Raw genomic sequence first — 16439 nt, 5'->3', positions numbered from 1 at the left:
TTATTTTTTTTGTATCTGTCATTTCCCTGCTATCTCCCATATGACTTCTTAATCCATCAGAATGCTGGGAAGATAATGTTTTGGGCGAAATAACATGAGAGAGAGGATAGACTCCCAAGGACCAATATCTTTATTGCTCGGAGGATAAACGGATTATGTCAGCCATTTTCTGTTGCTGACAGCTTTTCTTATTAACCGATTTTATTTTTTAATCTTCCAGGGAAGAAATATGGTTTTATGTCACAATAAAACGCCGGTCACATCTAATTCTGCCCTCAAACAAACAGATTTCTGAAAGCCTTGCAGAGAAATTTGAAATAACTTTAAAGAGGGGGTTTTTGGATAAAGTCTTTATCCAGAGGCTTGTTCAACCGCAGTGTAAAAGGTTTAGAGAGAGTGAGAGAGAGAGTGAGAGAGGGAGGGAGGGAGGGAGAGGGAGAGAAAAGTCCCTCACAGTTGTTTTTCCTGGTTGATCCCTATTAAAAGAAACTCTTCATTGTGGTGTACTCAAGGAAATACAGCTCAGACGAAAGAGTCACATGAATGTTAACAAATATGGCTATTTGTGTGGCTTATGCGCTGCGCTGGGCTTAGAGATGTTGTGCGTGACACTCAGAGAATGAAGGAAGCAATCATTAGCATCCCAGCAACCTGCTTAGCCGCCCGCTTTCATACTCCCCCTTTTGATCTGACACTTTTTTCCCTTCAGTTTTGCTGGGATTACCGCAGAAGATGCTAATAAAGTATCATACATGTTGTAGGCAGAGCGATAAGAAAGTCTGCTCTGGCAAAACTTCGGAGTTGCAAGCCAAGCAGCCTTTGTACTTGTTGCTGGGTTCCCAGTGCAGACCTGAAAACTGGGAGGGTTTGGTTTAATTCCCCCCCCCCCCCCCAAACCCTCTGCAGACGGATCCTGCATATTTCATGTGCATCTCCTATGGGGATTTAGAGCAGGCTCCATGAAGCTGATCATATCCCAGTTGCTCATGGACATTTCTTTTCTCCATTGACTAAGGGAAATGGGGGGAGGACAAGCCTCATGCCCAAATTTGCTGCCATTCCCCAGAGAGGGGTTGCTGCTCTGCCTTTTCCTCTTTTCTTTTTTTAGGAAACACACCTTCTGCTCATTGGAAATACTGGGCTCACAGGGCAAAGGGTTTTAAAAGTCTTAATGTACACCGAAGAAATTAACTTATCTGTCTCTCAGCACCCTTTTATGGCATGCTGCTAACCCTGAAGCACCAGCTACCATCCCAAGGAGTGGTCACAAGGAATTAAACTCGGCAGCATCTCTTGGAGTTGTTCTATTATCGATTTTTCTGGGGTTTTTTTGACTGTAAGTTCCTGCTGTGCTGGGTCCTATGCAAATATGTCTTGGCAGGCTCTCCCCCTTCTAAAGAGCTTACAGCCTGAACAAAAAACAGAGGCATTAATAGCTTTTGTTTTACTAGTGCCATGCCGAGGCACTGAAAAATAAATACCTTACCTTCTCTAGGAGGGGCTTTCCCATCACAGAGGTGCCAGAATGCTGTAAGGGAATGCTGCACCTTGTGCTAGCAGATCGCTGTGCAAGGATCTGCCCACGCCACGAAAAGGGATCGTTTGCAGGTTTGCCACTGGTGCACCAAAGAGGTTTGCCAGCACAGTTCTGCTGGCTGCTGGAATAGATTTGCTGGCACCGTCTCCTGCTGCATCCCTGGCATCCTCACCCTGCACCTCATCCACAAGCCCAGCTTTCCTCTCTGCCCAAAATATTGAGTGTTCAAAGCCAAGAGAGCAGCAAAGAGGAGTGACTGTTTTTCCCAAACAGGCCAGTGCTGCCGAGCTCCCGCCCTCCATCCACCAGACCCAACGGGTGGTGGAGATAAGACCAGCTGCAGTGCAGACCATGGAGCTCAAAAGGCATGAAGCCAAAGCCACCTATAACCCTCTAAAGGCAGATGTAATATCCTATTCTGTGATCTTTTCTCTGAAGTGGATGTACGAATAACCACCTTAATAATTAGTGAAATACTACCCTCCTCCCCACAAAGTGTTCAGGCTGATGAGGAAAGCAAGATGAGGAAGTCCATCCAGCCTGTATCCCACCAGTTGAGGATTCGCATCGTGCTGAGAAGGGCCATGAATAACATCTAATATTCTTATCACCTGGCTCCAACCCCCCTAATGCTGCTGTAGTCTTTTCAAGAGGAAAACCACTACCGCAAATGAAACTGCATCTCTGACATATATCAAGGCATTACCACACTCTCCAGCCTGCTGCTGGGTGGCTGCATGTCTGCCGTGAGGTTGCACTGTTGCTGCACAAGGAGCAGATGTCTCTGCTGAGCTGCGTGCAGTCTCACCAGAGTATCTTCCTTCCCCAAATTAAATTAAAACCTTGGGGGTGGACAACTTCAGCATCTGCTCTGGGTGTAATGAGAGCCACTGGAGACCTGGCTCGCTGCTGAATGCAGGGGGAGGCTGAGTTTGAGCCCCAAAGTTGTGGCTGTACCTCCAACCAGCTCTAGTACTTGTACTACATCCCCTGGTGCAGTCCATGCTGTGCCGTCTGCAGCACATTGACCTTCACAGCACCTCTGAGAAGATAAGGTCACCCCAAAGGTCCTCAAGCGGAAAGCCGAGCCAGTGTCTGGCCAGGTCCTCAGCAACATGGTGGTGGATCCGGCAGGAGAGGTGAGCAGATGTGCTCTGGACATCCTACAGCCTCATAGCCTTATGTGAGACACCTCTAGGATCACCCAGTGACACAGGTTTTGTCAACAAAAAACATATCCTGTTACAAAAATGCATTTTTTATTAATAGAAATTGGTATTTACTAAAGAAAACTACTTTACCCCTGAATAAGATTTGTCTGCCTAACAGAAAAACGTTGGTAGGCAGGCTGGGGAGAGTAAGGATGGTTTGGTCCCTCGGTTTCTGGGGTAAAAGGAGAGGAGAAGGAAGCCTGGGGGAAGAAGCATGGAAGGCTTTACTCACCACAAATGATGCCACAAAATGTTTAATTCAGGAATTGTCTGATGTTGTTTCTAAAACTTGCAATTTTCCCTGAACTGACACTGATCATCAATGGGTAAGGCCGAATCTCAGCTTAATTGAATTTCTATCACAGAGCGATAGGATGATATCTTTAATATTTTAAATACATTACAAAATATATACTTGAATCATGGCATCTAGAAACAAATCTATCCCTATTGTGATTAATTATGCTGAAAGAAAATAATCTTTCCTGGTGTTTTCTCTTCCTGCAGGCAGCTGGTTGACCTACCAAAATCTGTCAAGCTGAAACTTGTTTAACTAGTGCCCAACTTGCACCTCCCATGGCATTTTCACAGGGAAGATGAGGATCTCCGGGCTGGAAGGGCCACAGGGCACCTGGGGAGGTGCAAGTAGCCTGTGTAGTCCAGGCTACATCTCAGTCAGCAATTCATAACTACTAACTTACTCAGCAAATTCAAAATCTTATCAGAGCTCCTCCCCTTGATCTAAAAGCATTAAGGTACTTGAGCTTTTTATTTTGTTCTACAACTTAGCTGGGAAATGTCTTTAAATAGTTTCATGGTTAACCATCCTTACGGGCACACACAATACATCCATTTTAAATGCATATATGCATTTGTCTTAAGGTGTCATGAGTGCTTATATGAGTAATATGACTATCCCAATTTTCTGTTGCTCATGCATTTTCAAATACATGACATTTCAAATACATACATTTCAATACATTTTCAAATATTTACTGCACCAAAATCCTCACCCTCCAGTTAATGAAGACTGCAATATCCATTACAGTTTACACGATTAGGTGGTCTGAAGTCTTAATGTTTAAATCGCTTTCAAACCCTGCCTTTTCCCACCCCAAAAACCCAGCCAAAAAAACCCCAAAATCCAATAACAATGAGAAAATGCCCCTGTCCCACCAGTGCTCACTCCAAGCCCCAGAACCCAGATACACACCAGGATGAAGAATGGTATTTTTGAAAAGAGAAATCCTTTTCTGTGCCTTCCCACCCCTCCAGCAGGCGCAGGGTATTTTGCTAAAAATTTGACTTCCACACGGATCTGTGGGAGATGAAAAGACTTATTTCCCACCATGTATTTTTGCATGTCCTCTGTTCAGAAGCGGACAGCATCTCCTCTTCCCTCTGAAAAATAGGACACAACTGGATGGAGCTTTTGGACCAGTGCATAACCCTAGACCTAGGGATATCAAATGCCAAAGTGAAATGAGATGAACTGTTTGGGTGGCTGCCCCAGGGTCAAAATATTTACTGATGACCTTGGCACCTGGCTGGAACTTTGATGATGTGTTTGGTGCTGGGCTGCTGCAGTCCTGCTAACGAGCACCCTTCCCTGGGCTGCACCGAGTCCCTCCGCAAGAGGAAAGCACAAGCCAAGCAGAGAGCAAATAAAGCCACATTAATCCCAGCTCCGTTAGAAACACAGAAAATAAATAAATGCTGTTTTCAAATGTGGAAAAAGAGAAAAAAAATCAATAGGGAAGAAATATTATTTTTAATCTTCTAAGAGGTTTTTACAAACAACAGGGAGGGGAAAAATTGAAAGCCATGAAAAAAGACTTGCCAATGTCCTTTTAACCTTTATTTATTATCACTCAGTCCACATCAGCCCCTGACTGCAAGATAATTTGGAATTTCATTTTAATTTCAATGTATCACATAATTCAACACAGCTTTCCATGATTTTTTTTATTTATTTTTTTTGTACTGGAAACTTTAAAAATCTCTCTATAGGAAATGCATCTAAAAAAACCCCATAACCCTTCTGCAGCAGTTACTTAATTTATAACATGAAAAGGGTTTGTGCTAAAATATGATAAAAATAAAATCAACAAACTTCAAAAAAGGAATATTCCTTAATAACATGCTTTAGCTTGAAGGGTGCCTGCTCCTCTGCTTTTCTTTAGCTTTGTCTGCTGCTTGCATTAGAGTGCAAGTTATTTTGAGACTGGCTTTTTGGAAGCCTTGTACTGCATGTTGTTTAGATGTGTTTAATGGCGTGAGTCTGGCTGTATTAATGGTGAGCTCAGGAGGAGCCTGGGGCAGGCTGGTAGGCAAAGGACTTGTGTCACTGGAAAGGGACAAGCAGAGACAGCCTGATGTTTCCCATGGGCATTGTGCCCCAGTTCCCTTCACTGCCTGTGAGATGGGATCCCATGGAAGATGCCTCTGCTTTCCCTGGCCCAGATCCTGTGCTGTCCTCAACGCTGCTTCTCCAGGATCACAGTGAGGTCTGACCTTCCCTCCCAGCTCCTCCAAGCTGCTGGGGGCTGAGCTGCAAACAGGCTGTGGGTCCTCTGGATGCTGCTCCCATTAGGTACCACTGCCTCCCCTCTGGCTCCAAGATCAGGGTTAGAGTCAGCTAGGAAAGCATTGCCTTCTGCATAAGTAAGCATGTGCTATCTCGACCCATGCCCAAAAAAACCTCAAAAGAGGAGTCTGAGCTGAGGTGGGAGAGAAGAAGCTTCTGATACAAACAGTCCACTTAATGGATGTCTCAGCCTTGGGCTCATTTGTTGTCCTGGAGCTCCCTTGATTGCATCATTTTTCTTGCAAATTGTGACTAATTTGTACAAGAAGTTCCTTGAGTTCTTTCTGTATTTACTACATTTTTATTTTTAAAAAATTCCAGAGCATTAATTTACTTAATAGGACCTGATGCAGATGGTGCATTTTGCCTAGGATCTTGGCACTGGCTGTGGGCAGGAGGAATCTCATATATTCACGTCAGCTTCCCTCCACAGCCATGTTTATCAGGGGGCTCCTTAAGTGACGGGCACAAAAGGGTTGTTTGTACTCCAAATTGCCTGTTATTACAGAGCACCAAAAGGCCCCATCTCCCAGCATTGAGTGTGCAGTGAAGATGGCAGAGACCTGGCAATGAGCAGATAGACAATAAATTGTCTTCTAAAGAAAGCTACACCCCAGTCCTCACAGCAGCCCCCGGCAGCTCTCTGAAGGCTGGCGGCTATTCCACTGCGACCTGGCCATGGAAAAAGGCAATAATTAAAACTGCTGTTCCACAGCGTATTGATGCCTTGGTACAGGAACTGCACTACCCAGGGATTGCCTACCCAGATACATCCAGAAAATGTCACCAAGAGGTCCCTGGATTGCAGGTACAAGCGACATTATTTGTGACATGACAGCTGGGGATGAGAAACCCAGGCTTTGGCTGGGTCTGCTTTAGAGCATGGATTGAGTGAAACCAGAAAGGCATGCAGGAATTAAATACCCAAGGATACGTGCTCCACTGTGCTTAAAACCCAACCAGCATTCACCTGCTACCCTGCCCTTCAGATGTGACCACTCTTGCTCACTTCTCCATGCCTCTCCCTTGGCTTTGCAAGGAGCTGGAGGAGCTCTGCAGATGTCCGGCTAGGAGCCAGTGCTTGGCCAGGCTCTGAGCACCGAGGACACATCAAGACTACCAGCTCAGAGATAGTCAGAAGCAAGAGCTGACATCTTGAGGTAGCATTTCTCCCTGCCTTTGCCTTGCTCAAAGGGTAGACATTGAGGCCTTATCATCAGGGAAGTTTGACAGCAAGAGGGTGAGCCTTACCCCACTGGAGGGGTAGCCATCTGAGTAATCTACCCAAAAAGTCCCCAGGATGTTCAGTCACAGACAGAAGGATCGATCTTCTCAATGCAAAGGGCAGGTAGGTGCAAGGCCCCATAAAAGCTCCTGATGGCCATTTGGGTCTCCAGCTCCCTGTTGGGTGAAACGATCTGCACCAAAGAACCTAGCACTGTAGGTCCAGACTCCAGGGCCGAGTAAAAAACTTCTGCCAAAAAGTAAATACTGCCCTTCACTCTCTAAAGGAGCACAGTTGCTAGTGAGGTGCCAATGGGGTTAATCTCTCTTCTCTAACACATGTTCACTTGTTTACTAGTCTCAAAAATATTCATGGGAAAACAGACCTGAACAGCAGGTAATATAAAGAGACACTAAAAAAACCCAACATGGCTCTGAAGGAGCCCCGTTCCTGAGCCCCATCACCTGTGCATCTCAGACAGTGATGTGTCTGGGAGGCGGCTAGACTCATTTCTGCACAGCCCCAAGCCTGTTGTCACACCTAAACAAAGAGTAACAGCAACGAGACTTGGCTGAAAATGCCAATTTCTGAGACAGAAATGTAGCTTTTTTAATCAGCAGAATTATCCATGAGCAAATCCCCTTTTTATTTCATCAAAAACCTGTGGGAAAATGGATGGTTTTTGTAGGTATAAAATGAAATAATTTCAGTGTTCAGATATTCGTGGTGCCCCCATGAGTGAGACAATAAAGGTCTGCAAAACCTGAACTTTTTCTTCATTTTCTCTGAATTTTTTTTGTCAAGGGAAATGTTTTTGTTAGAGAGGTCCGTAAAATTAAGAAGAATAATTTCAGCTCAAGAGCTGTTACACTTTGGACTGATCAGCCTGCACCAACCCCAGCAGAGACGGCAATTTCATGCAATTATTATACACCACAACACGCAAGCACGAGCGACCAGTCCAGGAGCAGAACAGCAAACTCATCATGCCCTATTTAGCAAAATGCTCACTGCCAACATGAAATTCTGACCCTTACATTTTATTAAAAGGATTATATCTTAAAGCAAACTATTTCAGTCCCTTAGCTAGCTCCTTTCTGTGAAAACTTTCAAGACAATTTTGAGGACCGTGGCAGGATCAAGATGAAACAGTTCTGCCTTTCCATCTTACGTCTTCCAGCTCTCTCCAAACACGCTCAGATCCTTTTCTTCCTCTGGTGTGTCCCTTGTAGTGTAAGCCTCAATTTGCAGAGGAAGCATCTTTTCACATGATCTCATCTTGCTTTTAAGCAAATGCATGCAGTTAAATGGGTTGCTATGGGGTCAGCTCTTCTGATGGTGGAAATGGACTCAAGCAGGGAACCGGTAGGTCTCTACCAGGTGGGAGATGTTGCCAGTAGGTCACCTGAATAGCCTGGAAAGCCAGAAAAGTGTCTTCAAGTCCAGAGGTACTGGAAAGGCAATTTTCCCCAGATTGGTTTTGTATCCAGTCTAGTTAATTATAAAAATATACTGTTGCTATTGTATAGGATTGCATATGTATGTCGCAAGGAAGGGGTGGGGGCGGTGGCAAATGTTGTGGTAGATTTGATAGAACAGCTTTGTGTCAAATGAATAGGTAGGTTTATTATAGACTTCCCTTGCTCCAAGCTTCAGATGAGAGAAATCCTATAATCCCACCCTGCTTTAATACTGGATTAATGTGGATTTGTTAATAAAATGCTAGTGAAATCGAGAATAATTTGTAATTAACTCAAACTTCTACTCCCCACATCATTTTGAATATTTTTTAATAGAGATGAGGAAGAGTTTCTGTGGCTGAACACACTCCAGTAGAACACTGCAAGTGAGAGTCTTGGTGAAAAAAAATGAAACCACTGCAATAGAGCAGCTTGAGTTCATGGCAAAAGAAACCATCCAGAAAATGCCGAAATAACCAGCCACAACCCTGCAGACCTGAGGAACTGATTTCTCTTACCAGAACACTGTTCAGGTCCAAGATGTCAACACTTCTGAGGATAAAAACCAAACAGTTAACCCCCAAAACAATGAGTGCACAAGTAGATAAGTGTTGCAACAAGCAAATACAATATGAACAATACAGAAACTACTTAGCAGGTACAGGAGATTTAGAATTGCAGCATTAATACTGCCCAGTGCTACCTCCTCAACAGCATGAAAAGACCGTGTACTGTGTACATGGATTTCAGACAAGATACTTTTCTGATCTAAAATCTCTATAGGCACACAGAAATAGAGGATTTCTGTGCCTACCGGATCAGAGTGGTAGGCCATCCATCTCCAAATCCTGCCTCTTGCAATGGTTAAAAAATGAACTAAAACGACTGATGACTGTCTGTTCAAAGATAACCATGCTGTGCTCTGCTGTGAGGTAGAAGAAAAGTGGAAGAGTGAGACATGGACAAGGTGATTTTACCCTTGGATAATTTTTGTGAAGGTTTGCATCTTTTGTAGTTAATCATAAAAAATATACTGGCTCTATTGTCTAGGATTGCATACGCATGCCCTCTGATGGAGAGGTGGGTCGGGAGAGGAGCCAGAGGCACTAATGGGAGATGGAGATGTCATGGTCTTCCAGGAGCTACTTGGAGGATTTGTCTTCACTGGACACAGACTAGCCATATCCCCACAGGGAGAAGGTGCCATTTATTTTTCCATGGCAAAACAGACTGCCATGAATAAATCTTGCTTTGACAGGGAGTCAGACAAATCCAGCGTGCATGACGCCTATCTGCGACATTGCAAACAAGGGAGGATGCTTCAGAGAGAAACAGAGAAAATCCCCTCACCACATTAAGCCTGACAAACTCAACTGGTGTCACAGGTCACAATCTGCAGCATTAACCATCACTATCACTCATTTCAGCCTGGCTTTGACCACTTCACCTGGAGCTCTTATCACTGCCTGCCCTCAGCTGCAGAGCAGCACTTTTAAAAATTCCCAATAATTGACCCTCAGCACAGTCCTCCCCTCAGATCAGACTCACTTACAGCTGGGGTCATCAGTCAAAAAAGCCCAGGAGAGTAGCATCTGTCCTTCATCTTCCTCAGCTTTGGGGACAGCCGGCTGCCAACGGCGGATAACAAAAATAAAGATGACTTTTTACAGCTACTTTATCCTCTAGGCTAAGTTTTTTTTAAAGGACTCATAACCTATAGTTAAGACCTGGTATTCAAGAGAGGATTTGTTTCAGCTTTGGCTATCCTTCTCTATTTCTTCCCTGGCTCTTTTTCAGTCTGGAGACATTATACATCCCAGTATGAATGTTTTAATGGGAACGCTGTACAGTACAAAGCTCAGCAACTCACAACAGTTGGTTATATCCACTCAGCTTATAAACCTTCTAGCCAGCTGGCCTGCAATTTTGGGCACTGCCTCACTTAACAATTACATCTCTAACCTGCCCCAGCTGCTATTTCAGCAAGTTTGCTCCTCATTTAAGGGAGAATCCGTTCAACCTGATTTGCCTTTTTTTTTTTAAGCTGTAGAAAAAGGTCTCTATCTCAGCTGTGAGTCTGCTGCGGTATTCCTTGATGGTATGCTCAACTGTTTGGATCTTGTATGGGTAAGCAAATACCAGGCAGATGTAGAAGATTGCATGGGCTCCAGCCTGCTTGTGGGGTCTGGCTGAGATCGTATCCTCCTGCCCCAGGCTTTGCTGCAAAATGATATTGGGGAGCCAAGAGGACAACACTTAACTATTAGACACCATGCACAAGTCTATTCAACTGCCCCCATCCTTCCAAGGCCTTCCACTCTTTCCTTGCCATTAACTGGTGACATAAAAAGTTGATTTTTTTGATAATATGGAAACAAGCTACTTTGAGAAACACTACCCTGTTTTCAGACTTGTATGCAAGTGAAATTGCAGTAAGTGCAATTTCACTGTTATCCCAAGCCCTGACTCGCATCCCTCCCTCCCCAGACTCACTGGGAGAGCCTGCTCTCATGACTATTGTTTTGGCAGTGTATCTCCTCCCAAATCCAGCTGTGGTCCTGCACTCCAAGTGCTTCTGCTGCTCCCACCAACTCTTCAAAATGTCCTGGACTTTTTAATTCTGGACCTTGGCAGAACCCAAAGCAAACAGAAGCCATTCTGTTAAATGCTGTAGACCTCTCTCCTCCTCCTCAGAACTTGAGAACAAACTACTTGGCATCCAGCTGATCTCTGCTTTCATTTCTGTCCCCAGTGACTCATTGTGTGTTGAGGTTAGATGAGGTATCTATGTCTCTTGAGTCCATCTGGAATCTCACCATTTAATTTGGATCATTCTTGCTTGCACCTTTGCTGTCTGTATTCTTCATTGTACGCGGAGTTGTGTGGGGTTTTTTTCCCTTCTGGCCCTTGGATGCTAAGTCTTTGTCTAAGACTACTGTTTTGAAAGGCATGGAGTTTGGATGGTATTGTAAGAGTGTTGAGGTGCTCCCTCTTGAATAGAAGCAACTTTGTATAGAGAGATCTAATAACCTTTTATTAGACCGATCAATACAGTTGGAAGAAATGGACAAGTGTTCAGGCATACGAGCCCTTCTGTATCCCTACAAAATTCACATACTCTTTAAAACACTTTGCTTGAAACAGTTACCAGAACATTTACACCAAATGCCCTCTCAGAAGGGAGACAGACCCTCTCTCCACTGAGAGAAAATTTCCAGGTCAAAAGCTTCACTTCCATCCTTGCCTTGGGCTGAAAACAAGGATCGGGGTGCCTTTGGATTCTTTAGATGTTGGTGGGCTGTTAAAGAGGAGACCTTCTCCAAGAACACATGGTGCTTTTCACATAGCCCTGTTTAATAGCGACATGAACTTAATGACTTAGTGAGTCTTAATAAGCCTCATTAAACTCACCAGAAGTTTTGCAGAAAGTGAGGTCTCTGACATACAAGATGTTAGAGCAGGGTCTAGAGCAGGATCTTCTGGCCACAAAGCTAGCTTGAGGCAAGGGGGCTAGCTTATCCTTTTGCTGAGAAATGAATGGATGACCAGTACTGCCAGACCAAAGATGGTGAGACCCTGTCCTCAGGGAAGGGTGTATGAAGAAAAATAAGTGTAACACAGATGTGGAGGTGATGAAAATACTGTGTTATTGACATCTGGGTAGGGTGAAGAGGCTTCCTTTGAGTTAAGCCTCCCCAAGGCAGGGATTCCTGAGAGAGTTCCTCCTTTATACAAAGGTCCTTGCATCCAGGACCAGAAGAAGGACCACATTATTTAAATTACTCATTTTGAATCTCAAATAACACTCCATACTCCAGGCTCTTGGAGAATGCCCTTCAGCTCCATGATGTTTGTTTTCCTGCTTGCCAAGCACATCCAAGTCCTGTGCGGATCTAAAGGAAAACCAGTGCAGGCTGAGTTCACAAAAGCTCTGCAAATGAGAAAAAGGCAAATTATTTTATATATCTCTATCATGGCTTCTCTTAGTCATTTCACCTCTAAATTATATAGCCATGATCTTTCTAATCTCTCTTTGCATGGACGTCTTTCCATGCCCTTAATAATTTCCTTTGCCCTCCCCTAGACCTTTCCCGTGTCTGCATTTCGAGGCAGGGAGGCCGGAATAGAAAACATTATTCTGGGTGAAGGTGTATCATGCAGTTCTGTAATTCCATTACAGCGTTTTCAGTATTATTCTCTCTTTTTGAATACAGCCTGGTATTTTCTTGGTTTTCTGGATCACCAATGCATTTCAAGATTGCACTGAGCTCCTGGCAAATACAACCAGGATTTGTACAAACAACTTGCAATATTTTTTTTTTTTTTTTTTTACGTGACTTACTTGAGATACCCTACTTGGGTCCCAATTTCCAACACAGTAATTCTCAGTGCTGGGAAGGGCAGGTCCTTTCACAATGGTTCATGCTGATCTCTCTGCCATGGGATGGGAGAAAGACAAACACTTCTCGGCAGTTTTCCTTCTCCCACTCTCTGAGAAACTTGGTTTGTTCTAAGATTTTCAGAGGGAAGTTAAAGCTGTAACCACCCCACTTTTTTGGCATTCCTTTGACTGGCCGGGGCTTGCCTCCAAAGCTATTTGGAGGAGGTTTCTAAGTGTGATGAAACAGGTAGGTGAAAAGCCAAATGATGTTAAAAACCACTATTCTAAACCAATCTCTCCTCTAATTAATGTCAACATAAACTGAATCATTCCAATTTTATAGCAGCCTCAGGAAAATCTCTTTCCTGAAGGAAGTGTGCAGGGAAGGAGTCATGTATCCAGTGGGAGGTTTGCTTTGCTTAACTTTTAAAGTTATCTTCTGTTCTTCTCCAGGACAGGAGAGGAAAGATCCAGCTGGCATCTTCCACTTCTCTTCCTTTTTATGTGCCGAGAATAAAGCAACTGGGGGTGTATGTGAGAGAGGCCTTACTGAAAAGGAAATCTGAGCATCCATGGGCTGCCAGGAAGCTCACTGTCCTGACCACCATAACCAGGGGCTCAGCAGTGGCTCTGAGAAGGCACTGGGCATTTCAGTAGGCTCTCAGTAAGGTATTCATGCCCTTAGATGCAAGGAAGGACAGCAATGCTACATGCCTTCATGGCACAAACTGAAGGACCAGCTCTTCAGGCACAGGGCTGAGAGTTTTACATTTGCTCAGGCCCAGGATTTGTCAAGAGTTTGTAGTCCTCATGACCTTAATTTTGCCACAGTTAAGACACAGTCTTAAGGTAGAGTCCTTAGTAAGTCCTAAGACACAGTCTAGGTAGAGCAGGGGTTTGGATGGCTGCAAGAAAACCAAAGCAAAATGTGTTCCTCAACTTAAAAGGTTCCCTGTGGTTTGAGTTTGGGAGCTGCTAACATCTCCTGCACCAGCCTATGTTGGGAGGGGATTCCCAATGCTAGCTGTGAAGGTACAAGAACATGAGTCAAATCACACACGCATACTAAAAACAATAAAAATGACCATGCAAGAAGTGCACTCCTTACAGCTTACATGCACTCCTTACAGCCTCTGAGCTCAGTTTCTACATGCTGGAGTCAAAGAGATTGGGCAGAGCTTGAAGATACTGCCATGCAGAAAAGTGCCAGTTTGGTGGTATGGGCAGGAAGGTAGCCCAGTGGGGCTGCCTGCTTCCTGACACCCCTTCCAGGTCCTGCAAGGGCTGTCAGGGAGCATTTAATCCATACCATGGACTGCTGCTTCAAAGCCTGAATCTATGAGTAGGCAATGACTATTTCTCCCAGGTCTAACGATCAAGAGGCTCAACATTCAATTAGGCAGAGTTCTCAAGAATGTCTGACCACAGTCTGCAATGCTATAGGAGGACTCCTTAGGACCTTAGATCAGGCCATCAGCATGACCAATTAATGCTAATGCTACTGCCCTTGTTAATTGTGATGAAGCTTCCCGAGGGGAACAGGGCTAAATGAGCAATACATATCAAAGAGTAACTGAAAAGCCATTATGTATTATTGTCTCTTTGTTGATTTGAGGAGGATGTGATGAACTAGGTACTAATTACATTAAAAAACACTGTATTCTAAACCAATCTCTCCTCTAATTAATGTCAACATAAACTGAGTCATTCCCATTTTATAGCAGCCTAAGCAAAATATTACTTTCTGAGGGCAACGCACACAGGGCAACTCTAGGATGTGCAGTATTAACATGTCTTGACCAAAGAGCTGGAAATTTCCAGTCCCAAAGCACAGAATTGAGATGCAGGTAGCATCAGGGTCCCTCGGTAACATTTCATTGTCCCATGTCTTTTCACACCACCATGCAGCTGCATGCAGCCATGTCCTCATGCATGCAGCCATGGGCAGAGTCATGCGCGTGCGCATTGCACGAAGCAATTTTTCCTCAGCATCAGGAAAGTTCCCCTTTCCACTTAAATGGCTTTTTTTTTCTGATTCATTTTTACTTTATTTTATTTTATTTTTTTATTTATTTCTCTTCTGTATCCTTTTCATTCTGGAAAGTGACTTGGCCTCTCTTCCCCCCATCTATTTTCCTCCTGCCAGTATTCAGTTTAGGCATGAAACACAGAACTAGATTGAAAGCATTCAATGGCCATTCAATCGGAGAAGAAAAGAGCCCCTCAGAGCTTTATTAGATATGAAGATCCACAATAAAAATCAATTTCTGCCTCTTTATGCAGTTTAAATGACAAAGCACCCACCCATTCTGCAGCCATTGTGCCTGGGAAATGTAATTCAGCACCGGAGCTGGGACCAGAACACCACGGACTCGCTGACCTGCACCGACAGATTCCAATATGATACAGACCTTCGCAGATAATGACAGCCACTTCATCTCACTGCAGGAAAAAAAGTTATCTGATATCTTTGAGGGTTAAAAGGCTATGTGGGCAGCATTTTTAATAGCACTCTAAATCAGCATCTTAAAAATACCCCTGCTTTTTTCCAGCACCCCCCTCCCCGCTTTTTCCACTCTTTCAGTCCTCATTGGCAAACCCCAGCCGTGGTCTATATAGCCTTTACTCTTTCGGGAAGAGTCTTCCCTGGATGCTTAGCTGAAAGTGAGCGGATTAGAGAGCAAACTTGATGACTGCAAACATTCAGTCAATCAGCGTGACATGCAGGAATTTGTTTAGGGAGTGTTTGCAGCTCTCTGGATAAGCGAGGGCTGCGCAGTGCTGTGGGGCAAAGCTTTCAGGTCCAACTGCTGAGATGCTCTGGGCAGGTCTGAGCTGCGCCAGGGAACGAGCAGGATCTGGGCTATCGTCCCCACGGTTTTCCTTAAATCAGTATTGCAAGTGGCTCTTTCCCCATGGAAAAGGTTAGTCTTTGAACTCCACTAAACTCTTGGCCTAAATCACATCTAACAGTTCCTTGGAAAAACTGGACCCTGCGTGCAAATGCCTTTTGCATTATTTTAATAATTTTTTCTTTTATCCTTATGTTATGGAAAAGGGTCAGCATAACTGCCACATCAAGCTTCACTGCTGTGTATATTCTATGGTTTTCATTATATTTACTTATGTAGATTTTTTTTACTGGTGATCGTGCTGACACCAACACTCACAGGCTTCGAAAGCTGCACTCATTTTATCAAAAATTAAATTAGGAGAGGATAACATAGAAGGAAAGTGAAGTTATGACAAACCCAGGAGGTCCTGCTTTTGCATTTGGAGAAGGAGACCCTTCCACTTTTTCCCAAAACCACTTTTTTTTCCCCATGTTTTAAAAATTCCCTTGCAAATAACACCACTGAATGATGTCACAGTGGAAACTAAATGCTTTGATCTGTCTCAAATGAGTCCGAACCCTTCAGTGACTGATTTCGAAACTTCGCAGGGCTTCTGTTTGTTTGAAACAGGAGGAGTTATAAATGCCGAAGTGGAATCTGTGTCTTCCACAGAACGGCTGTTCCAGTCCTGCTTCGCACATGTCTTTCAGTGTCTCTGGCCAAAACTCCTCCCTGTGTAGCACAGAATATTTTAAATGAGTTGTAATTCTTGCTATTCCCCCTCGGCCTCATGGCAGCTTTATCTTAATGAAGATGTGCTGTGTGCCTTTTGCAAAGCTTTTGGGCGACCTCAGGATAAAATTTTAAGTAGGAGGAATGTGTTCAGTGGAATCTAAGTTTTTTAAAATTGTAATTTTATTTTTAAAATGGTTTGGTGTGTTTACAAATAAAAATAACTCTGAGGCTTCCTCTCCTCAGAAGTACATCTGTGTTTGTTCCCTGGGAAGCACTGCCCTTCCCAGCTGCGGACGGACCTGAAACCTGCCATGAGCCATTGCTCGGTCCTGTGTCCTGGAGTACCCGTAGCACCTTACCACTGAGCAAGTGTTTTATGGAGAAGGTAAGCCTGTGAAACCACCCTGCCCACAAAAGCAGATACCTCAGATAAATCGGGACACAAACTATACATGTAATACAGACGCAA

This window comes from Mycteria americana, chromosome 7 (assembly GCF_035582795.1).
Source record: "Mycteria americana isolate JAX WOST 10 ecotype Jacksonville Zoo and Gardens chromosome 7, USCA_MyAme_1.0, whole genome shotgun sequence".
Classification (NCBI taxonomy): Eukaryota; Metazoa; Chordata; class Aves; order Ciconiiformes; family Ciconiidae; genus Mycteria; species Mycteria americana.
The sequence above is the reverse complement of the archived record's forward strand: the minus strand, read 5'-3'. Positions refer to the sequence as shown.